Raw genomic sequence first — 27355 nt, 5'->3', positions numbered from 1 at the left:
AGGTATTCGCTGATGGGCATAGTGAGTTCATAGAACTTTTTATTTTTTGTCACAAGTTAGCGGAAAATGATGATTTTTTTTTTTTTTTTCTTACAAAGTCTCATATTCCACTAACTTGTGACAAAAAATAAAAAGTTCTATGAACTCACTTTGCCCATCATGAAATACCTTGGGGTCTCTTCTTTCGAAAATGGGGTCACTTGTGGGGTAGTTATACTGCCCTGGCATTCTAGGGGCCCAAATGTGTGGTAAGGAGTTTGAAATCAAATTCTGTAAAAAATGACCAGTGAAATCCGAAAGGTGCTCTTTGGAATATGGGCCCCTTTGCCCACCTAGGCTGCAAAAAAATGTCACACATCTGGTATCTCTGTATTCAGGAGAAGTTGAGGAATGTGTTTTGGGGTGTCTTTTTACATATACCCATGCTGGGTGAGATAAATATCTTGGTCAAATGCCAACTTTGTATAAAAAAAATGGGAAAAGTTGTCTTTTGCCAAGATATTTCTCTCACCCAGCATGGGTATATGTAAAAGGACACCCCAAAACACATTCCCCAACTTCTCCTGAGTACGGAGATAACAGATGTGTGTCACATTTTCTTGCAGCCTAGGTGGGCAAAGGGGCCCATATTCCAAAGAGCACCTTTCGGATTTCACTGGTCATTTTTTACAGAATTTGATTTCAAACTCCTTACCACACATTTGGGCCCCTAGAATGCCAGGGCAGTATAACTAACCCACAAGTGACCCCATTTTGGAAAGAAGAGACCCCAAGGTATTCGCTGATGGGCATAGTGAGTTCATGGAAGTTTTTATTTTTTGTCACAAGTTAGTGGAATATGAGACTTTGCATGAAAAAAAAAAAATAAAAAAAATCATCATTTTCCACTAACTTGTGACAAAAAATAAAAAATTCTAGGAACTCGCCATGCCCCTCACGGAATACCTTGGGGTGTCTTCTTTCCAAAATGGGGTCACTTGTGGGGTAGTTATACTGCCCTGGCATTTTCCAGGGGCCCTAATGTGTGGTAAGTAGGTAAATGACCTGTGAAATCCTAAAGGTGCTCTTTGGAATGTGGGCCCCTTTGCCCACCTAGGCTGCAAAAAAGTGTCACACATCTGGTATCTCCGTATTCAGGAGACGTTGGGGAATGTGTTTTGGGGTGTCTTTTTACATATACCCATGCTGGGTGAAAGAAATATCTCGGCAAAAGACAACTTTTCCCATTTTTTTATACAAAGTTGGCATTTGACCAAGATATTTCTCTCACCCAGCATGGGTATATGTAAAATGACACCCCAAAACACATTCCCCAACTTCTCCTGAGTACGGCGATACCAGATGTGTGACACTTTTTTGCAGCCTAGATGCGCAAAGGTGCCCAAATTCCTTTTAGGAGGGCATTTTTAGACATTTGGATCCCAGACTTCTTCTCACGCTTTAGGACCCCTAGAATGCCAGGGCAGTATAAATACCCCACATGTGACCCCATTTTGGAAAGAAGACACCCCAAGGTATTCAATGAGGGGCACGGCGAGTTCATAGAATTTTTTTTTTTTTGGCACAAGTTAGCAGAAATTGATTTTTTTTTTTTTCTCACAAAGTCTCCCTTTCCGCTAACTTGGGACAAAAATTTCAATCTTTCATGGACTCAATATGCCCCTCACGGAATACCTTGGGGTGTCTTCTTTCCGAAATGGGGTCACATGTGGGGTATTTATACTGCCCTGGCATTCTAGGGGCCCTAAAGCGTGAGAAGAAGTCTGGAATATAAATGTCTAAAAAATTTTACGCATTTGGATTCCGTGAGGGGTATGGTGAGTTCATGTGAGATTTTATTTTTTGACACAAGTTAGTGGAATATGAGACTTTGTAAGAAAAAAATAAATAATTTCCGCTAACTTGGGCCAAAAAAATGTCTGAATGGAGCCTTACAGGGGGGTGATCAATGACAGGGGGGTGATCAATGACAGGGGGGTGATCAGAGAGTCAATATGGGGTGATCACCCCCCTGTCATTGATCACCCCCCTGTAAGGCTCCATTCAGATGTCCGTATGTGTTTTGCGGATCCGATCCATGTATCCGTGGATCCGTAAAAATCATACGGACATCTGAATGCAGCATGACAGGGGGGGGTGATCAATGACAGGGGGGTGATCAGGGAGTCTATATGGGGTGATCACCCCCCCTGGAAGGCTCCAGGGAGACGCATGTATGTGTTTTGCGGATCCGATCCATCTATCAGTGGATCCGTAAAAATCATGCGGACGTCTGAATGGAGCTTTACAGGGGGTTGATCAATGACAGGGGTGTAATCAATGACAGGGGGGTGATCAATGACAGGGGGGTGATCAGGGAGTCTATATGGGGTGATAACCACAGTCATTGATCACGCCCCTGTAAGGCTTCATTCAGACGCCCGTATGCGTTTTGCGGATCCGATCCATCTATCAGTGGATCCGTAAAAATCATGCGGACATCTGAATGGAGCTTTACAGGGGGTTGATCAATGACAGGGGTGTAATCAATGACAGGGGGGTGATCAGGGAGTCTATATGGGGTGATCACCACAGTCATTGATCACTCCCCTGTAAGGCTTCATTTAGACGTCCGTATGCATTTTGCGGATCCGATCCATCTATCAGTGGATCCGTAAAAATCATGCGGACATCTGAATGGAGCTTTACAGGGGGTTGATCAATGACAGGGGGTAATCAATGACAGGGGGGTGATCAGGGAGTCTATATGGGGTGATAACCACAGTCATTGATCACGCCCCTGTAAGGCTTCATTCAGACGTCCGTATGCGTTTTGCGGATCCGATCCATCTATCAGTGGATCCGTAAAAATCATGCGGACATCTGAATGGAGCTTTACAGGGGGTTGATCAATGACAGGGGGGTAATCAATGACAGGGGGGTGATCAGGGAGTCTATATGGGGTGATCAGGGGTGATCAATGGTGAATAAGGGGTTAATAAGTGACAGGGGGGGGTGTAGTGTAGTGGTGCTTGGTGCAACATATTTACTGAGCTACCTGTGTCCTCTGGTGGTCGATCCAAACAAAGGGGACCACCAGAGAACCAGGAAGCAGGTATATTAGACGCTGTTATCAAAACAGCGTCTAATATACCTGTTAGGGGTTAAAAAAAACACATCTCCAGCCTGCCAGCGAACGATCGCCGCTGGCAGGCTGGAGATCCACTCTCTTACCTTCCGTTCCTGTGAACGCGCGCGCCTGTGTGCGCGCGTTCACAGGAAATCTCGCGTCTCGCGAGAGGACGCGCCGGCGCGTCCACCCAGAAGAGCAGGGCCGCCACAAAGACGCAATCCTGCGTACGGCGGTCCTGAGGAGGTTAAGAATTATAGAATTATATTAGGAAATTGCTTAAATGATAATTACTAGTGTTGATCGAGCACCAAAGTGCTCCGGTGCTCGAGTAGAACACCTCGGGATGCTCGGGTGTTCTACCGAATCCCCGAGCACAATGGAAGTCAATGGGAGAACCCGAGCATTAAACTAGTCACCCCCTGCTCTGAAGAGGGGAGGGTGTCTGGTTCACAGGAAAAGTTTGGAAATGTATGGAAACACCACTGAAATGGTTCGGGAACAGCATGGGGAGAATGTCTGGATGGATCTTGGTATCCCAGATCGCTGCTGGAAGTCCAACGATGCCACTTTTACAGGCTGACAATAATACGCACAAAACCAAAGATAAAATCAATTTTAGAGGAAAAATTATTAGGAAACATTCTTTCCTGTATATTTACTTGTATATAAAGTGCAAGTGCTGCTAAAAATTACACAGAAGGGGCACTCCAATACAACCTGTATATCACATAATGGAGGGCCTCATTCACATTGTGGTACAATTGCTCAGGTAGTGGGACTCCTACACTCATAAAGCCTATGCACTAAGTGAAAGAGCTTCCAAAAATGACAAGGTCCGGTACTCCAATACACCTTTTATTACAAATAAAGGAGGGCATCATACACCCTTGAAAAATTATGATTGATGGCCTGCTGGTGACACTCAAAAACATTAGGAGCAAGGGCCTGCTGGTGACCCTCTAAAACATTACGGGTGAGGGCCTGCTGCTGAGCTGACCATCTAAAACAATAGGGGTGAGGGTCTGCTGCAGAGCTGACTCTCTAAAACATTAGGGGAGAGTGCCTGCTGCTGATCTGAGTATTGAAAAAATTATGGGAGAGGGCCTGCTGCTGAGCTGACCATTGAAAAAATGATGGATGAGTGCCTGCCGCTTAGCTAACCATTGAAAAAATTATGGACGAGGGCATGCTGGTGAGCTGACCCTGTAAAACATTATAGTTGAGGGCCTGCTGGTGAGCTGACCCTCAAAAACATTATATACGAGGGCCTGCAGGTAAGCTGACCCTCTAAAAGATTGTAGGTGAGGGCCTGCTGGTGAGCTAACCCTTTAAAACCTTACATGGAAGGGCCTGCAGGTGGTGAGCTGACCCTCTAAAATATTGTAGGTGAGGGCCTGCTTGTGAGCTGACCCTCTAAAACATTATATGCGAGGGCCTGCAGGTGAGCTGACCCTCTAAAAGATTGTAGGTGAGGGCCTGCTGGTCAGCTGACCCTCTAAAACATTATATGCAAGGGCCTGCAGGTGAGCTGATGCTTTAAAAGATTGTAGGTGAGGGCCTACTGGTAAGCTGACCCTCTAAAACATTATATGCGAGGGCCTGCAGGTGAGCTTACCCTCTAAAAGATTGTAGATGAGGGCCTGCTGGTGAGCTGACCCTCTAAAGCATTGCATGCGAGGGCCTGCAGGTGAGCTGGCCCTCAAAAACGATTGTAGGTGAGGGCCTGCTGGTGAGCTGACCCTTTAAAACATTATATGCAAGGGCCTGCAGGTGAGCTGACCCTCTACAACATTTGGAGCAAGGGAAGACTAATAAGCATGTTGATATGATGGAAGAGGAGGAGGACGAGAAATGGAAGATTGAACCATATACCCTTTTTTGTGGTGGAAGGGGTGCATGGGAATACAGTGTATTCAGTACATTATAAAAAACACATTTAAAGTGTCTTTATGTTCAGCTGTGGAGTAGAGAAGTCAGGGGCAATCCAGGCCTTGTTCATTTTTATAAGAGTCAACCTGTCAGCATTTTCAGTTGACAGGCAGATGCGCTTATCAGTTATTATGCCCCCAGCATCACTAAATACCCGTTCAGACAAAATGCTGGTGGCAGGGCAGGCCAGCTCATCAAAGGCGTAGAGCGCCAGTTCGTGCCACGTATCCAACTTGGACACCCAGTAGTAGTAAGGCACAGAGGGATCATTGAGGACACTGACACGGTCTGCTACGTACTCCTTCACCATCTTCCAAAAATTTTTCCTCTTCTAGGCTGCGCATCAGGGTGAGGTTGCTGGCTGGGTGTCATGACATAGGCTTTGGAGAGTGTTGCCCTGCCTCTGTTGGAACTTCTGTGTGTTCCCCTTGTCTCCCTTCCTCGGTTGCCCAAGGAACTACGTACTCTGCCGCCAGCGTTGTCAGCTGGAAATATTTGGAGCAATTTTTCCACAAGGACCTTCTGGTATTGCACCATTTTGCTTGTCCTCTCCACCACAGGAATGAGAGATGAGAAGTTCTCTTTGTAGCGGGGGTAGAGAAGGGTGAACAACCAGTAATCCGTGCTGTCTAAAATGCGTATAACGCACGGGTTGCGGGAAGGGCAGCCTAACATGAAGTCAGCCATGTGTGCCAGAGTACCAACAGGCAAGACTTCGCTGTCGTCATCAGGAGGATGACTCTTTATCTCCTCATCATCTTCCTCCTCTTCTGCCCATCCACGCTGAACAGATGGAATTAAACTTCCATGGGTACTACCCTTTGTAGCGGAGGCAACCGTCTCCTGTTCCTCCTCCTCCTCATCATCATCATCATCATCCAATTTGCGCTGAGAAGACGAACTGAGGGTGGTCTGGCTATCACCCTGTGTAATGTCTTCCCCCATTTCCACCTCTTCCACATGCAAAGCGTCGGCCTTAATTGTGAGCAGCGAGCCTTTGAATAGAAACAGAAGTGGGATGGTGAAACTGATAATAGCATTATCGCCGCTCACCATCTGTGTTGATTGCTCAAAGTTTCTTAAAACCTCACAGAGGTCAGACATCCGTGCCCACTCCTCGCTTGTGAAAAGCGGAAGCTGACTGGAAAGGCGACAACCATGTTGCAGTTGGTATTCCACTACTGTCCTCTGCTGCTCACAAAGCCTGGCCAACATGTGGAACGTGGAGTTCCAGCGAGTGCTCACGTCACACAACATTCGGTGAGCTGGCAATTGTAAGCGCTGCTGCAGCGTTGACAGACCGGCGGAAGCTGTCGTTGACTTGCGGAAATGGGCACACACACGGCGCACCTTCACCAGTAGCTCAGGCAAATTGGGCTAGGTTTTGAGAAACCGCTGACCACTAAGTTGAAGACGTGGGCTAGGCACGGGATGTGTGTGAGCTTGCCAAGCTACAAAGCCACCACCAAGTTACAGTCATTATCAGACACAACTATGCCTGGTTCTAGGTTGAGTGGCGAGAGCCACAACTCAGTCTGGTCCCTTATCCCCTGCCACAGCTCTGCGGAGGTGTGCTGTTTGTCACCTAATCAGATCAGCTTAAGCACGGCCTGTTGACGCTTCCCCACTGCAGTGCTACACTGCTTCCAGCTACCGACTGATGGCTGACTGGTGCTGCAAGAGGATAAATGGAGGTTGGAGCCACTAACGTAGGTGGTGGCAGAAACCCTGATGGAATAAGGGCCTGCAATCCTTGGCGTCGGTAGCATCTGTGCCATTCCAGGGTACGACTCGCTCCCGGCCTCCACAACGTTCACCCAGTATGCCGTCAGGGAAATGTAGCGTCCCTGACCGAAAGCACTTGTCCATGTGTCAGTGTTTAAGTGGACCTTCCCAGTAACTGCGTTGGTCAGGGCACGGGTGATGTTACGGGACACATGCTGGTGTAACGAGGGACGGGCGCTGTCATCAGGCTGGGGAAGGCCTCAGTGTCCACAAGCCTAAATGCCAACATTTCCAGGGCCAGCAATTTGGAAAGTTGCGCATTTAGTGCTATGGCCTGTGGGTGGGTGGGTGGCTGGGTATTTGCACTTGCGTTCAAATGACTGGGGTAAGGACATTTGTACGCTGCGCTTGGACACAGAAGTGGATGTGTTCGCTGATAGTGCTTGCGAAGGTCCAGTTACAGGGCGGGAGGCATCCGGGCCTGCGCCTTCAACAGGGGATTGGCCAGCACATAACAAAGGGGAAGAGGAGACAGTGGTGTGACCCACAGAAACAGATTGTGGACCCAGGCTTTCAGCCCACCTATTACGGTGCTTTGATGCCATGTGGCGGATCATGCTGGTGGTGGTGAGGTTGCTATTGTTCACGCCTGCGGAACACTTACCCCATGGCAAAGGAGATTTCCGCAAGGGTGTGCTCTGGGGAAAAGTTGCGGGCCTGTTTGGTGTGGCATGCCTTCTCCCTTTTGCCACCCCACAGCCTCTTCCAGCCTGTTGCGGTGCTGCAGATCCCTCCCCCTCTGTACTGCTGTCCTCGCTCGGCTTGCCACCTTACCAGGTTGGGTCAGTGACTTCATCGTCCACCACCTCCTCTTCCACTTCCTCACTCTAGTTATCCTCCTGACTTGTTGACCTAACAACAACCTCAGTTATTGACAACTGTGTCTCATCCTCATCATCAACCTCTTGAGACACTAATTGCGGTTGACTTATTGGCAACTGTGTCTCATCAACATTAACCTTGTGAAACAGTAATTGCCGATCCCCACCATCATCTTCTTGTGACTGTGGATGATCAAGAGTTTGGGAATCAAGGGCACAATATCTCCTCTTGTCCCTCTTCAAACGGGCTTGTCGAGAAGCCCAAATCAAGGAATGGCGATGAAAAGAGCTCCTCGTAATATCTGAGTGTGGGATCACTTGTTTGCCAAGACTCTCTATGTGTGAGGAAGGAGTATCAGGGTGAGGATTCTTTTGACTAGACTATTGGCTACTGAGACTGGACTTTGTGAAAGACAGGTTGGTGCTTAACCGACTGGAAGCATTATCTGCTGCAATCCAACCGTCCATCTTGTCGCACTGGTCTGACTTCGAGAGTGGTGTCCTGTGCCGCCCTGCAAACTGGGATATAAAGCTAGGTATCGTGGATGAGTGTGTTTCTTGTGCTCTAGCAGCAGGCACAGTTTCACCGTGCCCAGGGCCACGGCCTCTGCGTGCACCATCAGCAGTACGGCCACTTCCCCGTCCCTTACTGCTCGCCTTGCGCATATTAAATGGTATATATGATTGCAAGTATGTCACATGTACAGTAGCACAGGTTTTGTAAGTGTATGCGCAAATAAAGTACACTGAATGTCACAGATAATTTTAGGATGCGCAAACGCTATACAGGAGGTATAGCGGGTTGTAATGTCACTGTCACCAGTGGCTAATAAAAATGACACTGAATTAATGTCACTGATATTTTGGACGCGCAACGTTATACAAGAGGTATAGCGCAAGTAATGTCGCTGTCACCAGCTGCTAATAAAAAATTACACTGAATTAATGTCACTAATATTTAGGATGGGCAAACATTATACAGGAGATGTAGCGCAGGTAATGTAACTGTCACCAGCAGTGAAAAAAATTACACTGAATGTCACTGATATTTCAGATGCACTAACATTATACTGGAGATGTAGCGCAGGTAATGTCACTGCACCAGCAGCAAAAAATAAATAAATTAGACTGATTTTCACAGATATTTCGGATACGCAAACGTTATACAGGAGATTTAGTGCAGGTAATGTAACTGTCTGCAGCGGACACCGTCTACGGAAAAAGTACACTGGATGTCACAGATATTTTTAGGCTGCGCACAAGTTAGACAGGAGATGTAGGGCAGATAATGTCGCTGTCTGCAGCGGCCAAACAATTGCAAGCTATTTAGCGCAGGTTGCGCTAAAAATATATATTGCTGCCAGATACAATAATAGTCCTTAAAAGGACTTTTAGGTCTCTAACAAGTTTTTTCAATAAAATATTATTATTTCACTCCCTACACTATCTGTCCCTTCTTCAGCACAACTCTCCATGACAAATACTGAGCCGAACACGTGTCATAGCACCCGATGGCGTGTTCCGGCCAGCCAATCACTGTATTGCCAGTAGCCCACATCGGCATAGCAATGCTCGAGCCGAACTGGTGTTCGGCCGAGCATGCTCGCCCAACACTAGTGAACACCTGGAAGTTTGGTTCACTGGGTTTGGCCGATCTTTGGAATTTAAGTCAATTGGGACCCGAACTTTAGGGCACTAAAATGCCTGTAAAATAGTCATAGTAAGGGTTAGAGGGCTGCAAAGGGAAGCAAAATGGTGGTAAGAGCTGGACAATTGCCCTGCAAACAAATGTGGATTGGGAAATGACATAAAATTTCCCCTGTTCCTGTGCCGCCTGCCCTGACCCATTGCTTGTCTCCACTACGTCTTTGCCTCATCCTCCAGTTCCTGTCTTTGTTTCCCCTGGTAACGACCCTGACTGTCTAACCACGCCTGTACTGTCGGTACCTCCTGGTTCCCCTGGACCATCTGCTACTGACTCTGAGACTGCCCTGGACTGGTACCTGGCAACTACCCTAACAGCAAAGTCTATCCTCACCATCAGAGGCTCTAGCAAAAACCAGGTAGCTGCTTAGTCACTCCCCTCCAGGGTACAACCAGTCCGTAGCACAGTGCATCCGCTGCCCGTGACAGTTCTCTGAGGCCATGGACCCCGCTGGTTATCCCAAAACCACTGTTCATAATCTCTTACAGGAATTTAAGTGCCAGAGTGAAGATGTATTGATGCAGTTTATGTAAAATGTTGCTGCTCGCTTGGATACCTACTCTCATCTGGGCATGGCAGGCATGCCAGTCGCTCCTCCTACTACTACGATGCCAACAGTGATTCCGGAACAGACTGCCAGAGTTCAACTCCCACTGCCAAAGCGCTATGGTGGTAATCTTAAAACGTGTCGGGCATTCCTTAATCAGTGCCTGATCCACTTCGAATTACATGGGCAGAGGTTCCCTACGGAGCGGTCCAAGGTTGCCTTCATCATATCCCTGCTGTCTGATGAGGCCCTCGCCTGGGCAAATCCTATTTGGGATCGTGGAGGTCCAGAGACGACTAATCTTCAGTCCTTCCTGACTACCTTCCGGATGGTCTTTGAGGAGCCGGATAATACGTCCTCCGCTGTCTCAGCTCTGTTACGTCTACGTTAAGGTTCCGCGTCTGTGGGTCAGTACGCCATCCTAGCGGTAGAACTTGTGTGGAATGATGAGGCTCAACTGGCGGTGTTCTGGGAGGGTCTTTCTGACTGTATTAAGGACAAATTGGCTGAACGACCTGATTACATTGGCTACACGGATTGATGTGTGTTTTAGGGAACGTTCTAAGCAGGTCGCATGCACCAGAAGACCACCTCATCTGGCTCCTTTATTTCAGAGGCCGGTCCTTCCAATAGCATCTGTTCCTCCTGAAGAGCCCATGCAGATTGAGCTCATTCGTCTAACTGACCAGGAGCGTCTATGTCGCAAGGCGGAGAATATACAGGGAGTGCAGAATTATTAGGCAAGTTGTATTTTTGAGGATTAATTTTATTATTGAACAACAACCATGTTCTCAATGAACCCAAAAAACTCATTAATATCAAAGCTGAATATTTTTGGAAGTAGTTTTTAGTTTGTTTTTAGTTTTAGCTATTTTAGGGGGATATCTGTGTGTGCAGGTGACTATTACTGAGCATAATTATTAGGCAACTTAACAAAAAACAAATATATACCCATTTCAATTATTTATTTTTACCAGTGAAACCAATATAACATCTCAACATTCACAAATATACATTTCTGACATTCAAAAACAAAACAAAAACAAATCAGTGACTAATATAGCCACCTTTCTTTGCAAGGACACTCAAAAGCCTGCCATCCATGGATTCTGTCAGTGTTTTGATCTGTTTACCATCAACATTGCGTGCAGCAGCAACCACAGCCTCCCAGACACTGTTCAGAGAGGTGTACTGTTTTCCCTCCTTGTAAATCTCACATTTGATGATGGACCACAGGTTCTCAATGGGGTTCAGATCAGGTGAACAAGGAGGCCATGTCATTAGATTTTCTTCTTTTATACCCTTTCTTGCCAGCCACGCTGTGGAGTACTTGGACGCATGTGATGGAGCATTGTCCTGCATGAAAATCATGTTTTTCTTGAAGGATGCAGACTTCTTCCTGTACCACTGCTTGAAGAAGGTGTCTTCCAGAAACTGGCAGTAGGACTGGGAGTTGAGCTTGACTCCATCCTCAACCCGAAAAGGCCCCACAAGCTCATCTTTGATGATACCAGCCCAAACCAGTACTCCACCTTGCTGGCGTCTGAGTCGGACTGGAGCTCTCTGCCCTTTACCAATCCAGCCACGAACCCATCCATCTGGCCCATCAAGACTCACTCTCATTTCATCAGTCCATAAAACCTTAGAAAAATCAGTCTTGAGATATTTCTTGGCCCAGTCTTGACGTTTCAGCTTGTGTGTCTTGTTCAGTGGTGGTCATCTTTCAGCCTTTCTTACCTTGGCCATGTCTCTGAGTATTGCACACCTTGTTCTTTTGGGCACTCCAGTGATGTTGCAGCTCTGAAATATGGCCAAACTGGTGGCAAGTGGCATCTTGGCAGCTGCACGCTTGACTTTTCTCAGTTCATGGGCAGTTATTTTGCGCCTTGGTTTTTCCACACGCTTCTTGCGACCCTGTTGACTATTTTGAATGAAACGCTTGATTGTTCAATGATCACGCTTCAGAAGCTTTGCAATTTTAAGAGTGCTGCATCCCTCTGCAAGATATCTCACTATTTTTGACTTTTCTCAGCCTGTCAAGTCCTTCTTTTGACCCATTTTGCCAAAGGAAAGAAAGTTGCCTAATAATTATGCACACCTAATATAGGGTGTTGATGTCATTAGACCACACCCCTTCTCATTACAGAGATGCACATCACCTAATATGCTTAATTGGTAGTAGGCTTTCGAGCCTATACAGCTTGGAGTAAGACAACATGCATAAAGAGGATGATCAAAATACTCATTTGCCTAATAATTCTGCACTCCCTGTATCTGTACTCCTGGCAGAATTAGCTATTTTGGTTTTCCAGTTTACATCCGGAAGATTAAAGTCTCCCATAATGATAACTTCCCCCTTTAATGTCATTTCAGCTATTTCCTCAACTAGTAGATCATCTAATTCTTTGACTTGGCTAGGTGGTCTATATATCACACCTACACGAGTTACCTTATGATTATCAAGCTGCAAGGTATCCCAAATTGACTCTAAATTGGTCTCGCTAACTTGTATTAAATTAGATTTTATGCTATCTTTCACATACAGGGCCACCCCTTCCCCCTTCTTGCTTTCTCTGTCTTTCCTATAAAGAGAGAACCCTGGTATTGTTATATCCCAGTCATTACTCCCATTGAACCACGTCTCAGTAACAGACACTAAATCTATATTCTCAGATGCCATTATAGCCTCAAGTGCATTGATCTTATTCCCTAAACTGCGAGCATTTGTAGACAAGACTCTGAGCTTGACATTTCTTAACCTATGTGCTACTGGCATCTTCTGGCATTGTCCCAGGGGGCAGTCGGACTGCTGGATTATCACTCTTTTGCCCCCCTTTCCTAGTTTAAATGCTCCTTATCAAATACTTTGAACTGTTCACTGAGGACATTCGTTACCTTGAGAGAAAGATGAAAACCATCTTTCTTGTACAGTTCTTTTCCATTCCAACGAGAGCTAACATGAGACACAAAGCCAAACAGGTGATGAGTGGAAGACCGCTTTCAACACTCATGATGGACACTACGAGTACCTCATCATGCCCTTCGGTCTATGCAATGCTCCTGCGGTATTCCAAAAGCTAGTTAATGATGTCTTTCGGGACCTGCCCTATACCTGCGTGATTGTGTATCTAGATGATATACTGGTCTTCTCTCCAGACTTGACCACTCATCAAAGGCATGTACGACTTGTCTTACAGCGCCTGAGGGAGAATAGACTCTATGCCAAACTCGAGAAATGCACCTTTGAGAAAACGACAGTACCATTTCTCGGATACATCATCTCGGATGCTGGATTACAGATGGATCCTGAAAAACTGAATGCGGTAAATAACTGCCCTCATCCACAGGGGCTGTGCGCTATACAGCGCTTCCTGGGATTCACCAATTTTTATCGACAGTTTATTCCGAACTTTTCTTCCCTAACGTCTCCTTTATCCGCTCTTACTCAAAAAGGGGCGAATGCCAAAGACTAGCCTTCTGAGGCAGAGGCCACTTTCGTCCAATTAAAGAGCTCCTTTTCATCTGCACCTATTCTGCGACATCCCGATGTCTCCCGCCAATTCTTTTTAGAAGTGGACGCCTCTTCCATAGGAGCCAGTGCGGTCTTACTGCAAAAGAATTCCAAGGGCAAGATGTTCTCAGAGAGCTCCTGGCCATAAAACTCACCTTGGAGGAGTGGCGTTATTTATTTGAAAGAACCCAGCATCCGGTAATAATTTTCACCGACCACAAGAATCTCACGTACCTGCAGACAGCTCAGCGTCTGAACCCTCGCCAAGCCAGATGGGCACTTTTCTTCTCCGGTTTTAACTTTGAGTTACACTTCTGCCCGGCTGAGAAAAACATCAAGGCAGATGCTCTGTCCTGATCTTTAAATTTTTCTGACCAGCAGGAGGAGCCTCAATACATGATAGATCCTGCTCGCTTCATCACGGTGGCTCCTGTCCTGGTAAGAGACATTCCCCCCGGGAGAACATTCGTACCATCTGCCAAAAGGAAAAGGATCCTGTCATGGGAACACAACTCCAAACTGGCCGGTCATCCCGGAATCCGCAAGACCACTGAACTAGTGTCTCGCCACTACTGGTGGCCCACTTTATCCAAAGACATATGTGACTATGTTTCGGCCTGCACGGTCTGTGCTCAAAATAAAATTTCCAGGAGCAAATCTCCAGGCCTGTTGCTGCCTCTACCCATTCCTGATGCTCATGGCAACACATTACCATGGACTTTTTTACTGATCTGCCTTCTTCATCTGAATGAACTGTGATTTGGGTGGTTGTGGATCGCTTCTCCAAGATGGCGCACTTCGTTCCGTTGATTAATTTACCCTCAGCTGCGGAACTCGCCACGCTGTTCATAAAACATATATTTCGTTTACATGGCTTGCCTGGACATATTGTTTCTGATCAAGGAGTTCAGTTTACGTCTAAGCTCTGGAGAGCCCTCTGTCATCTCCTAGAAATAGATCTGGACCTCTCTTCTGGTTATCACCCCCAAACCAAACTGGCACGTAGACGGGGTTAATCATATATTGGAGAACTACCTTAAACATTTAGTTTCAGCGCAACACAACAACTGGATATCACTACTACCTTGGACAGAGTTCTCCTACAACAACCACACTAGTGAGTCTACTGGATCCTCGCCATTCTTTGTTGTCTATGGTCAACACCCCGTACTCCTCTTCCTGTTCCTGCATCTTCCTGGGTTCCTGCGGCAGACTATTCCTTCAGAGATTTCTAGAAGATTTAGAGTAACATCAAGGCCTGCATCGACAAGGCGGTGATCCGCATAAAGACCAATGCTGACAAGAGAAGAAGGAAACCACCTGTCACCGCCAGTTCTGTGAGAAGGTCTGGCAGACGTTCTTCTCTACCTCTTGCATGACGTTCTTTGTTTTGGTTTCACTTTGTCATCTGCTTTCCTTCTCCCAGGTGTCACCTATTTAGACTAATTGTCTCCCTTTATATTCTCTCCCATACTGCCTCACTTTGCGGTTTATACTACTTCCTGGATGAGGTGTTCACTGCTGGAGGCTGCTGCTGCTGTTTCCTCAGATAAGTCTTTTTCCTTTATTTGTGTTTCCTTTCTGGCTTGATTCTAGGTGACCCTGACTCCGTCCGTATTAAGTGCAGGGAGCCGGTGGTTGTGTCCCCTCACTATTATAGGGTTTTCCGGTGTCACACATTATTAGGTACGTGGGCATGCAATCGTCTACCATAGAGACCATTGCATGGGCATAGCAGTCAGGGAGAGCTCTAGGGGTTTTATAGGGCTCACCCATATGCTCCTTAGTTTGGGATCAAGCCAGTCGGATGTTTATTTATAAGAGGTAGTGCAAGACAAAGTTAAGATATATATTAAAACCTAAAAAAAGGAAAAATGTCAAAAAGTGTATGCAACTACCTAAATTGTATATAAAAGTAAAAAACATTGAATTGGGACGCATACATTGATAGTGATTCACTGTGACTGCCAGTTCATTGTTTGTCGTTTTTTTACTTTAATATACAATTTAGGTAGTTGCATACACTTTTTGCCATTTTCCCTTATTTTAGGGTTTAATATATATCTTACCTTTGTGTTGCACTACCTCTTTGTATTGCTACCCCGTGATTTAACACTAACAAGACAACTTCTGGTGCTTTTTTTTTTTTGTGGCAGCCCCACCTGATCCCTTATCTTCCCTTCCACCTCCAGGGACGTTTTAGCATTTTATTACAAGTCTCCATTTATATATATCTGTGTTATACTATTCCTCAGGAGTGATTCGTACCACATCTTTTGATGTACTTTTGTGTCTTTTGTCATATTTATGTATTTAATAAAATTACTGTTTATTTTAGCCTGTTTAGTCTCAGTTTGCTTTTTTTAGGATCACTCCTAAATATGTCACAGGGTCAAGTGACTGTGCCCCCTTATACCCTGCATTGTGCCCTCTTACCACACCCTGTGCAGTGCCCCTAGTCATTCCCTGTACTGTGCCCTCTTATACCCTTTTATCCGGTCAATGTATGGCGGTGGTATCCAATAACTGGATGGCCATAACAGTATCCCTTTCCCTGCCCACGCCATCCTTTTTTAGGCCTGGCATGAGCGGGAAAAATTTGCAGATTGCGGTGCTAAGGACCTTTGCGCCACAATCTGTGTCAGAAATACGCCTAACATAGACGTATTTCTATATAATAAATGACCACCTAATTGTATTCTTATTTTGGAATAGGGCTAATCTTTATGATATAGATTCTAGTGTATTATACTGTGCCTTGTATTTACCAGTAGAAAATGATCCTTGGGAAACACAGTCCTCATCCCTGACCAGCAGGACCAGGAAGCGCTTTGTCAGTACATGGCGGCCTCCCCTCTCCACCACTCTGGTCCGATGTGTACTGGTGCTTAGTCTGACACTAGGGCTGGGTTCACATCCTATTTTTGCTATCCATTTAATGCATACCAAAAATGTATGCGTTAACAGATGCCTCAAATGTTTACCTTAACGTATGCATTTTTTGAATGGACTCTGCAGGATACATCACATTTGTTTACATCAAACCGATAGGAAATAAAATGTTTCTAGGCTCCAGCAGGGCACATTTTTGAGAGTTTGCCTTTAAGACGCATAAAAATGGCCCTGCCTTGATTAAAATACATATTTTTGGGGGGAATTTTTGCCAATGATCCCCCTCTGGTATGTCACTGTCCATGTTGTGGGACTATTTGTGTACTTCTAGTAAGTGTTTGCTGGTTAGCCTGCCATTAAAGTGAATGGGGCCTGCCGCGAACGTGCGGTTCGCAAACGCGAGTCGTCCTAGCCGATGTTTGTCCATCACTAGCACCAAACACTCATCGGTCTGTTGTTCCATGCCCGTCCACAGATCCTGCGCGGTGTGGGGTTTTTCCCCCAAACAGATGAGTTTCAAAACAGCCTGCTGTTGTTTCCCCCTGGCTGTGCTAGAGTTGGTAGTGAAGGTGTTATGCTGACCAGATGAGGAGGAAGTGGAGTAGGAGGAGGAGGCAACAGGAGGCAAAGAGGAACTTCCTGCAATCCTCGGTGGCTAGGGGATGGCCACTCTGCTTTTGCATCCTGCTCCCTCTTTTGCTGTGCGGCTGGCGCTGTGTGACCTTGATTCCATGTGGGGTCTAGGACCTCATCATCCCCCACATCATCTTCCACCCACTCTTCACCCCTGCCCTCCTTGCCGGTCTGCACACTGCAGAAAGCCGCAGCAGTTGGCACCTGTGTTTCGTAATAATCAGAGACGTTCTGTGGTGGTCCTCCCATGTCCACATCCTGAAACATAAGGGGTATTTGGGTAATTTGAAATTATCAACAGGATCGGCATAGCTATTAGATTGGTATGGGTCTTAGTGTTGGGACCCCCACTGATCATGAGAATGGAGGCTCCATACCCGGAGAATAGAGGCTCCATGCATGGACACTGCAGCTTCATCCACTGCTATGAAACCTGCTGGAAATAGCCGAGTGCTGTATCCAGCTACCTGCGGTAGTTTTATAGAGATAAATGGCATGTGCATGCTCAACCTGCCACTCTGTTATTTTTGGGTGGCCATGCTGGGTATCGATTCCCAGTTCTCATGATCCAACGCTAGGTCCCCCACTGAACTAATATATCATATTTTTGAAAATTACTTCAAATTACTGGAATACATTTCTTGATTATAATTTATATAGCCTGAAGACACGGATAACACACCTTCATGTCAAATTTCACAACATCTTTATAGGAAACATATGTATTGTAACCTGTCATAAATCTGTAAAAGAAAATCCAAAAATAACATTTTGCCAGAAAGGGATGAAAGCAAAATGCATGAACTGCAGATAGAATGAGCAAAAAGAAGGCTTAACAGCTGTGAACATTTTTATAGGACTAAAAGAGAGAATATTAATATTAGGAAACGGAAAATATGTCATATGATAATGAAACCCGAATCACACTTAAAAAGATGAAATAATTTCTTGACATTATAGGGCACTTATCTTAACTGCTGTGTTTAAAGACTTCTTGCAGAATTTGCGCATAAGCAATATATATCGAAGTTACTTTAAACCGGAGGGTTATAAAAGACAGGCGAAGAAAAAAATTGCATGGTTTCATATCATTGCTTTTGCATAACAAATTATTTTAAAGAGGTCTGATGAAAGAACTGTGGTTGACATTACTTAGATTTTTAAACAGAATGTTATAAGCTGATCCACTGTATAGGAAGACGTTCTGCAAATCAGGCCTCAAAGGACTGTAGGAAAGATACCAAAGTAGAGCAAAAAAGTGGGTCAGCATACAAAAACAGCTACTCTGATTTCAACGAGCTAACCAGGAAGACATTTACAAATGTGAGTATTCTGCAGGGATTATTTTAGGATTACTGTGATTTCTTGGTGCAGTCTGCATAATAAAATAGACAGTAAGGATTTATTAGATGCCTTATTAGATGCCTTCGTAATGAATGATAAATAGGAAACAACATTTTTAAACATTTTACATCTCTGTTTTTGCAAAAAAAAAAAGAAAGTTAAAGGGCATCTGTCAGCAGATTTGTACCTATGACACTGGCTGACCTGTTACACGTGTGCTTGGCAGCTGGAGGCATCTGTGTTGGTCCCATGTTCATTTGTGGCCGTATTGCTGTAAAAAAATGATGTTTTATTATATGCAAATGAGCCTCTAGGAGCAACGGGGGCGTGTCATTACTTCTAGAGGCTCTGCTCTCTCTGCATCTGCTGCAACCCCTGACAGGGTCAGGCAGAGGAAACATAATCACTCCTGGTCCTGTCAATCAAAGTGCAGAGGATGCGGAAATTGCAGAGAGAGCAGAGCCTCTAGGTGTAACTGAAGTGAAAGCCAAACTAGCCTAACAAGAGTGCACGCTGGCAGTCCATTCAAATTCTATGGGACTGTCAAAGATAGCCAAGTGTTGTCTTCAGTTGCCATTCTGGAACAACCAATTTAATGTGTTTATAGCTAGTAGTCTAGAGAAGAGAGAAAGGGCATTGCGTTTAAAGTGAAAGTATTTCTGAATTAAATAGCAGATGCAGACTGGGAATTTAAAGTGGCCCTGGAAAACAAAACTTAAAGTGGCCCCATGTTGTAGGCGAGTCCAAATTAAAAGAAGGCAGGGCAACGCAAGTAGTCAGGGTCACCAACACAATCTACAAGTAGGCATGGACAACAGAAGTGGGTGGGGCCAACAATACTGTAGTGCAGCACAAAATTCCCCCCCCCCAGCAAAACTAAGTACCATAATGCAGCATAAAATACTGCTCTATCACCTTACTGAAAACAGTGATGCATTTGAATTCAGGAGAGCATCACATCACTTTGTATATGATCAGAGGCCATGAGGAGGGCTCAAGTGGTCCCCTGAGAATCGGCCGACCTGGAAATTTACCTGTAAGGTCTATGACCAATCCACCCCTGCTAAGTAGGTTCACAATTCTGTGTTGATTAATATCATAATACTGTATATATTTTACTACTACCTACCAAATATATGCCAGTAAACATTAGGTGACGGAAGGGAAAATGGTTGCAGGATCAGACTACTCAGGATTTGTTTGTAGCCTGTTACCATGGAGATAGATATGTCACAATAAAATCTGTATAAAACAAAACAATAGGAAATGTTTATACCAGTTTAGATACATTGGATTAATTTTAAAAAGTTATATGGATAGACCTACCCTTTAACGTTTACACTTTTTTAAAACAAAGTTTTATTTTATAGTTTATACATGAATCTACAGTCAGGTCCATAAATATTGGGACATTGACACAACTCTAAAATTTTTGGCTCTATACACCACCACAATGGATTTGAAATGAAACAAACAAGATGTGCTTTAACTGCAGACTGTCAGCTTTAATTTTAGGGTATTTAAATCCAAATCAGGTGAACGGTGCAGGAATTAAAACAGTTTGCAGATGTGCCTCCCACTTGTTAAGGGACCAAAAGTATTGGGACAATTGTCTTCTCAGCTGTTCCATGGCCAGGTGTGTGTTATTCCCTCATTATCCCAATTACAATGAGCAGATAAAAGGTCCAGAGTTTATTTCCAGTCTGCTATTTACATTTGGAATCTGTTGCTGTCAAATCTCAAGATGAGATACAAAGAGCTGTCACCATCAGTGAAGCAAGCCATCATTAGGCTGAAAAAACAGAACAAACACATCAGAGAGATAGCAAAAACATTAGGCCTGGCCAAAACAACTGTTTGGAACATTCTTAAAAATAAGGAACGCACTGGTGAGCTCAGCAACACCAAAAGACCCGGAAGACCATGGAAAACAACTGTGGTGGATGAGCAAAGAATTATTTCCCTGGTGAAGAAAACACCCTTCACAACAGTTGGCCAGATCAAGAACACTCTCCAGGAGGTAGGTGTATGTGTGTCAAAGTCAACAATCAAGAGAAGACTTCACCAGAGTGAATACAGAGGGTTTACCACAAGATGGAAACCATTGGTGAGCCTCAAAAACAGGAAGGCCAGATTAGAGTTTTCCAAACGACATCTAAAAAAGCCTTCACAGTTCTGGAACAACATCCTATGGACAGATGAGACCAAGATCAACTTGTACCAGAGTGATGGCAAAATAAGAGTATGGAGAATGAAAGGAACTGCTCATGGTCCTAAGCATACCACCTCATCAGTGAAGCATGGTGGTGGTAGTGTCATGGCGTGGGCATGTATGGCTGCCAATGTAACTGCTTCTCTTATATTATCTGCTCATATTCAGCCAAATGCTTCAGAACTCATTGGACGGCGCTTCACAGTGCAGATGGACAATGACCCAAAGCATACTGCAAAAGCAACCAAAGAGTTTTTTAAGGGAAAGAAGTGGAATGTTCTGCAATGGCCTAGTCGATCACCGGACCTGAATCCGATTGAGCATACATTTCACTTGCTGAAGACAAAACTGAAGGGAAAATGCCCCAAGAACAAGCAGGAACTGAAGACAGTTGCAATAGAGGCCTGGCAGAGCATCACCAGGGATGAAACCCAGTGTCTGGTGATGTCGATGTGTTCCAGACTTCAGGCTGTAATTGACTGCAAAGGATTTGCAACCAAGTATTAAAAAGTGAAAGTTTGATTTATGATTATTATTCTGTCCCATTACTTTTGGTCCCTTAACAAGTGGGAGGCACATATGCAAACTGTTGTAATTCCTGCACCGTTCACCTGATTTGGATGTAAATACCCTCAAATTAAAGCTGACAGTCTGCAGGTAAAGCACATGTGTTTGTTTCATTTCAAATCCATTGTGGTGGTGTATAGAGCCAAAAATGTTAGAATTGTGTCGATGTCCCAATATTTATGGACCTGACTGTACATTAAATCTGAGAAATATTCTATTTGTCTTGACTTAATAGAAATCTCTGGCGAAATCCCGTGTGTGGTGACGTATGATGAGATTTCCCGTGCAAGATTTTGCGTCAGAACTTCAAGCAAGATGGCGGCGGTCGGCTCGTCGGGAGCAAATGGAGCAGGTAAGTTGTTTTTTTTTGTTTTACACTCTTTAATGTATATCAGATGCCACGATCATGTATGAATGTGGTTTCTGTTTTTTCCCCATAACACTGTGTGTTTAAACACTAGATGCTCCCGATAAGGGGCAATATTTTTGGAGGCTTTTCGATATAAAAAAGGATAACACATGTGAAAGCATGGTGTGTTTATAAACAAACTGGGGGTCATTTATCTTTTGAGGTTGTTTTTGTGTCAGTTTTAAATCTGGCTTTGCTTTGCGTGCCTGCGCTAAATTTATGAACTGGTGTACCTTAATAATATATGTGACATGAGTACAATGTGGTTCTCACCTTTAGATGTACAAGTAGACTTGAGGATTGCCTGGAGTAGGTTGTGACTTTTGCATTTACTTTATGAGCCATAATCCAGGTCTATTCTCACTTTTAGCTCTTAAACATAGACCACCGTGAAAAGTGGCAAGGATCATGAAATGTTGCAAATTTGACCAAATGTCACAGAAAATGTTTCAGTTGCCATGACTTGCAACTTTTTTAGACCACAAAACTGACTTATCTGATTTGTTAAACGTCCCCCGCTGTTTGTTAATTCCATCAAACATATATTAACCCATAGCTATGTATGTCAGTGTCTCTCTGACATTATTTGCTATTGCTGTAATTGCATTCAAGAGGGAGGTGGAGGGGGAAGAGAAAATGAAAAAAATAAATCATTAAAATTCTAAGGGAAAGCGATAACACGTTTTCCTAAAAAATAGGAGACTAGATGGTGTTATACACCAAATTTCAGGGCAATTGGAGCAACTTTGGTTTGGGTGAAATCGATTCAGTTCCCAACCAAACTTTTTCAAAAACCTGAAATTAACCAAATCTCATAAGGTTAGCTCATCTCTAATGCAAACCTATAAAGAACTGCAAATTTAACATTGCTCTAAACAGCATTTTTGTTCAGCCCAGCAGAGTTTGAGAATCATTACAGATCACGTCTGCCTCAGTTTTGGTTATTCTGTAGTGATTAATGTGGTTATAGCACCATCTAGCGGCGTTAAGTTGTATTACACTTTGTTTTTCCTGTTACAAAGACTACAGTATCGTGGGTGGTGCAAAGCATTGTGGAAGTGCAAAGCATCCTGGGAAAGAGAAGCCTCCAGTCTCTAGGAAACATCAGCAGAGCTGTCCTATGCAAATCTCCTTCTTAAACTCCACCATTTTTGTAAAAGCACATATGGTGAGAGATCTACCTTTTTTTTAGGGATATTATGTTATGCAGAGCTGTTCAGTCAGTTGTTACTCAGGGAGTTGTTACTACTGTTAGTTAGACATGTAGTCCTATGTTAGGCAGTCATTTTACCATATGCTTCAGTGTTATGCAAATATTATAGTACATGCCATCTATACTTTATACTTATACATGCTATTTGTATTCTTGAAGTTTTACCAAACAATCCTGTTTTGCCAATCAACAATCCTGTTTTACCAATAAACAAGTTAGACTACAAAGAACAGTCCTCTTGTTTGGAAGACAGGAATGGTTTATGCTGAATGTCAGACTGCACTGTGTGAACGTGTATGAAGACAGAACAATTCTCAACCCCGCCTCATCGGTTGCTCTTTTGTTAACACATAGTGGCATGATGCCCGGTTTGTAAACAAAAGAAAACAATAGCGTTATGGTGCCCCAGAAAGTAATGTATTCTCCAATTGACAGTCTCGTGTATGGATAAACTAATATAGTGGAAGCTTCGATGATGAATGCTTATCATAATATGCACACAATATAACACAATTTTTGCTTTTTATTTTATAAATTGAATCAGTATTGAGCAGTCAAGAGGCTAAAAATTCTCCAGATTCCAATACAAAGTACACAATTTTTCTGCGAATACTGGATTATATTTAGATTCAGCTATCAAAATGTATATTGTAATATTTTATTAATAGCATTTTAGTCTATTGCGCTGTTGTTTCCTCTGAAGTGCTTTTATTTTTGTGATGACAGCTATATTTTTCTCCCAGATGCAGCAGGGAAGAAAAAACTGTTGCATAGATTGCAAGTTGCTCAGTTTTAACTGAGGCTTAGGCTACTTTCACACTAGCGTTTTAGTTTTCCGGTATTTCGATCCGTCATAGGGACTCAATACCGAAAAAAGAACGCTTCAGTTTTGTCCCCATTCATTGTCAATAGGGGCAAAACTGAACTGAACAGAACGGAATGCTCCAAAATTAATTCCATTCTGTTTAGTTGCACTCTCATACCAGAGAGCAAACAGCAGCATGATGTAGTTTGCTTTTCGTCCTGGGAATCGGAGGAAGACGAATCCGTCATGATCCACAATGCAAGTCAATGGGGACAGTATTAGGGACATTTTATTTAAAAAAAAAATTTATTGCATAACTCGGACAACCCATTTAAATTGTGCACCTCCAAATCAACAATCATAGACTATATGCATGAGGAAAGTAGAGAGCAGGGCGGCACTGCTACATATGGCGTGGGAGTGTGCTAAGTGCTAGGTGGCTCCGTTGAAAATATACAACCAGTGAGCGTGGTGCTCTGCCCCAAAAAATGTAAGTCCCAAAATGTGAAAACGAAGAAGAGAAGCAAAAGCAGGGCGGCACTCACCACTGTTGTAATGAAAATCCTTTATTCACGATGTATCATAAAAGCAGTAGACAGGAGCAGGTGTGCATCAGTACGGACATGGCAGCGGCGACGGCCGTTTCACGCAAATCTGCGCTTCGTCTGGCCTCTGACCTCAATGGGCAAGCATGCGTCAGTGCCTTTTAAACACTGCGTCTAGTTGTCAAGGCAACAACGACGCTCACAGGTTGCTCTTCCAAGTATGCAGAGTATACAGTAACAGACACAAAGTTGCAAACCTAAATAAAAACACTTAAATCATTCTTATCATTGAGTCCCAGAGGACCGAGAGCGGCTGACTTGATGATCCACCTGGCTTCCCTCCTTAGGAGCGCCCTGTGTCTGTCACCCCCTCAGGGCATGACAGGCTCCGGTTCGATACCAGAGAATGTCAAGCAGCGCGGATCACCACCATGCAGATTGCAAACATGCTCGATGAGCCTTGTGCAGCCTTTCCCGGTCTTCAGGGAATTAAGATGTTGCCTGAATCTCTCAAAGAGGGGGGTATCGTCTTCCCAATGTAAAAGGCCCCACATTTACATTTGACCAAGTAGACCACGTATGTACTCCTACATGTCATAAATTGAGTGATGTTATGTAAGACCCCTCCAAACATAAGGTGTTTAAGCTGGCTGTTGAAACTAGAAAAAGGAGCAGAAACCACACCTATAGTTGCCGATAGATTTATGACTAATTAACCAATTGCTGGCTGGTCTCGCCTGCATTCTACTTCGGACTAATTTGTCCTTAATTGTATGGCAACGTCTAAAAGCAATAATGGGTCTGCTCTTAGTGAGGCCCGACAGCCCAGCTTCATCCTTCAGTGTGTCCCAATTATCATAAATGATACGTTTGATCACTTCAGCCGCAGGACTAAACCTAAATGTAAACACGAACCTATCTTCATTCTTATGCGCCTTGCGTTTTTGTCTATATAGAAGCTCCTCTTGTGACAATGACCCTGCCTTCATCCTGGCATCTTCTATCTCTTCCTCCACATAGCCTCGACATAGTAGCCTCTGCTTTAATTCATGCGATTGTTTCAAATAGCCTTCCTGTGTGCTGTTAGTTCGTCTAAGGCGAATAAATTGGCCATACGGAACCGACTGTTTCATGTTTTTATGATGGAAGCTACTAAAATGCAGCAAAGAGTTGGTGGCTGACGGTTTGCGATAGCAAGTAGTATGCAAGTTGTCACCTTGTAAGGATACCAAAACATCTAAAAATTCCAGGGAAGAATTCCTGAAGTTCAGAGAAAACTTCATATTCATATTATTGCCATCTAAGTAAGCCACGAAGTCCTTGCATTGATCCTCTGTGCCAGACCAGATTATGAAAATGTCATCAACATATCTAAGGAAAAGTTGGATATACTGCGTAAAAGGATTGTCCAGGGAGAACACGTATTTGTCCTCAAATACAGCCAAAAACAAGTTGGCATATGTACATGATACAGGGGTACCCATCGCAGTACCCACTTTTTGCCTGTACAATTGTTCACCAAACTTAAAGGTGTTATTATTGAGGACAAACTCGAGTGTCTCCCTGACAAAATCAATGTACGTAGCACCTTTGTCGGTCTTACTGAGTACCTTGCCTATAGCTTCTATACCAGCACAGTGAGGTATACGTGTATAAAGGCTCTCCACGTTAAGGGACACCAGGCTGAATCCCTCGCGCCAATGAAAACCTTTAATGGCACAGAGGAAGTCACTGGTGTCACCCAGATAAGTGGGACCACTCACTGTAGGGGTCTAAGTAGCCAATCGAGATACTTAGAAAGGGGTTCCGTAATGGACCCAATCCCTGCCACTATTGGGTGGCCGAGCGGCCTAGTAAGGGACTTATGTATTTTGGGGACAAAATACCAGGTAGGTTTCCTGGGATATTGAGGTATAAGTTTGTCCAGCAAAGTGTCTGGAATTAAACCAATCCCGACAAATCTAAGCAGGAGTGTTCTCAATTCAGACAATGTGGCCGCTAAGGGGTCTTGCCCTAGCTTCTCATAAGTGGTGCTATCTCCTAATTGTCTATCTGCTTCCTGCATATAGTAGATGCGGGTCATTAAGACTATATTGCCCCCCTTGTCCGTCGACTTGACAACGACATCCTCCATACTGCCTGTCCATTTCAAGGCAGCTCTCTCACCAAAGGAGAGGTTGTCCCGTGCTTGAGGGTATCTGAGGGCCTTAATATCACTCAGAACCCATATATGGAAAATGTTGATGCCACCACCGGCGGGCATAGGGGGACAAAAAGTAGATCTAATACCTCCCTGGAAACCACCACCCAGGATCAGCCCCACTGTCTCACCTAAAAGATCAGTGTCAGTGAGGAACTCCAAGCAAGAAATTTCTTTCTCTCTGCTTTTGCTTTCTTTTCTTTCTGTTTTTGCTTCTCTTCTTCGTTTTCACAATCATAGACTAATGCCTACTCTTCAACCTCGTCCCTTCTCCAAAAACAGAGATTTTCACTATTCTTATTTAGAACTCCTTTTAGAAGACTTGCAGCTTCAGTTAACCTCTTAACAGTAACGTTAAAATTGGGAAAACCCTCCCAAAAATTTCACTTTTTTTAATTGTAGATTTTTTATGTGTGTCTGCAGTAAATCTTGTTGGTGCACAACTCAGGGGACACTATTGCATTTTTAACCCCTTAGTGACATCATTCATTTTATCCTTAAGGACCAATAATATGTTCCTCTGTGTTCTAGCAGTCATGACTTTTTAATTTTTTCTTATAAATGTTTTTTATTTTATTTTGTGGGATTAGTTGTAGGTTTTTTAGGATCCACTTTGGGGAAGATATAGTGTATTAAATAACTTTTCTTAGTTTATTTTTAGGGGGAAAGATAAAAAAACAGCAATTTTTACATTATTTTGTGGAATTTTTTTACGGCGTTCACAGTGTGGTAAAAATAACATAATTTTATTATGTAGGTCACTACAATGATGATAATTAGGGATGAGCTAATCGACTTCGGATGAAAGATCCGAAGTCGATTCGCATAAAACTTTGTTTCAATACTGTAAGGAGCGAGCGCTCCGTACAGTATTAGAATGTATTGGCTCCGATGAGCCGAAGTTATTACTTCGCGAAGTCTCGCGAGACTTTGCATAATAACTTCAGAAATTGATTTATACTGTAAAAAACATTTACCGAACTCGGGTTCTTTTCCAAGGTACCACTTAGAACCGAACCCGAGTTCAAGAAATGTTTTTTTATTGTATAAATCAATTTCTGAAGTTATGATGCAAAGTCTCGTGAGGTTTCGCGAAGTAAAAACTTCGGCTCATCGGAGCCAATA

This window comes from Bufo bufo, chromosome 3 (assembly GCF_905171765.1).
Source record: "Bufo bufo chromosome 3, aBufBuf1.1, whole genome shotgun sequence".
Lineage (NCBI taxonomy): Eukaryota > Metazoa > Chordata > Amphibia > Anura > Bufonidae > Bufo > Bufo bufo.
The sequence above is the reverse complement of the archived record's forward strand: the minus strand, read 5'-3'. Positions refer to the sequence as shown.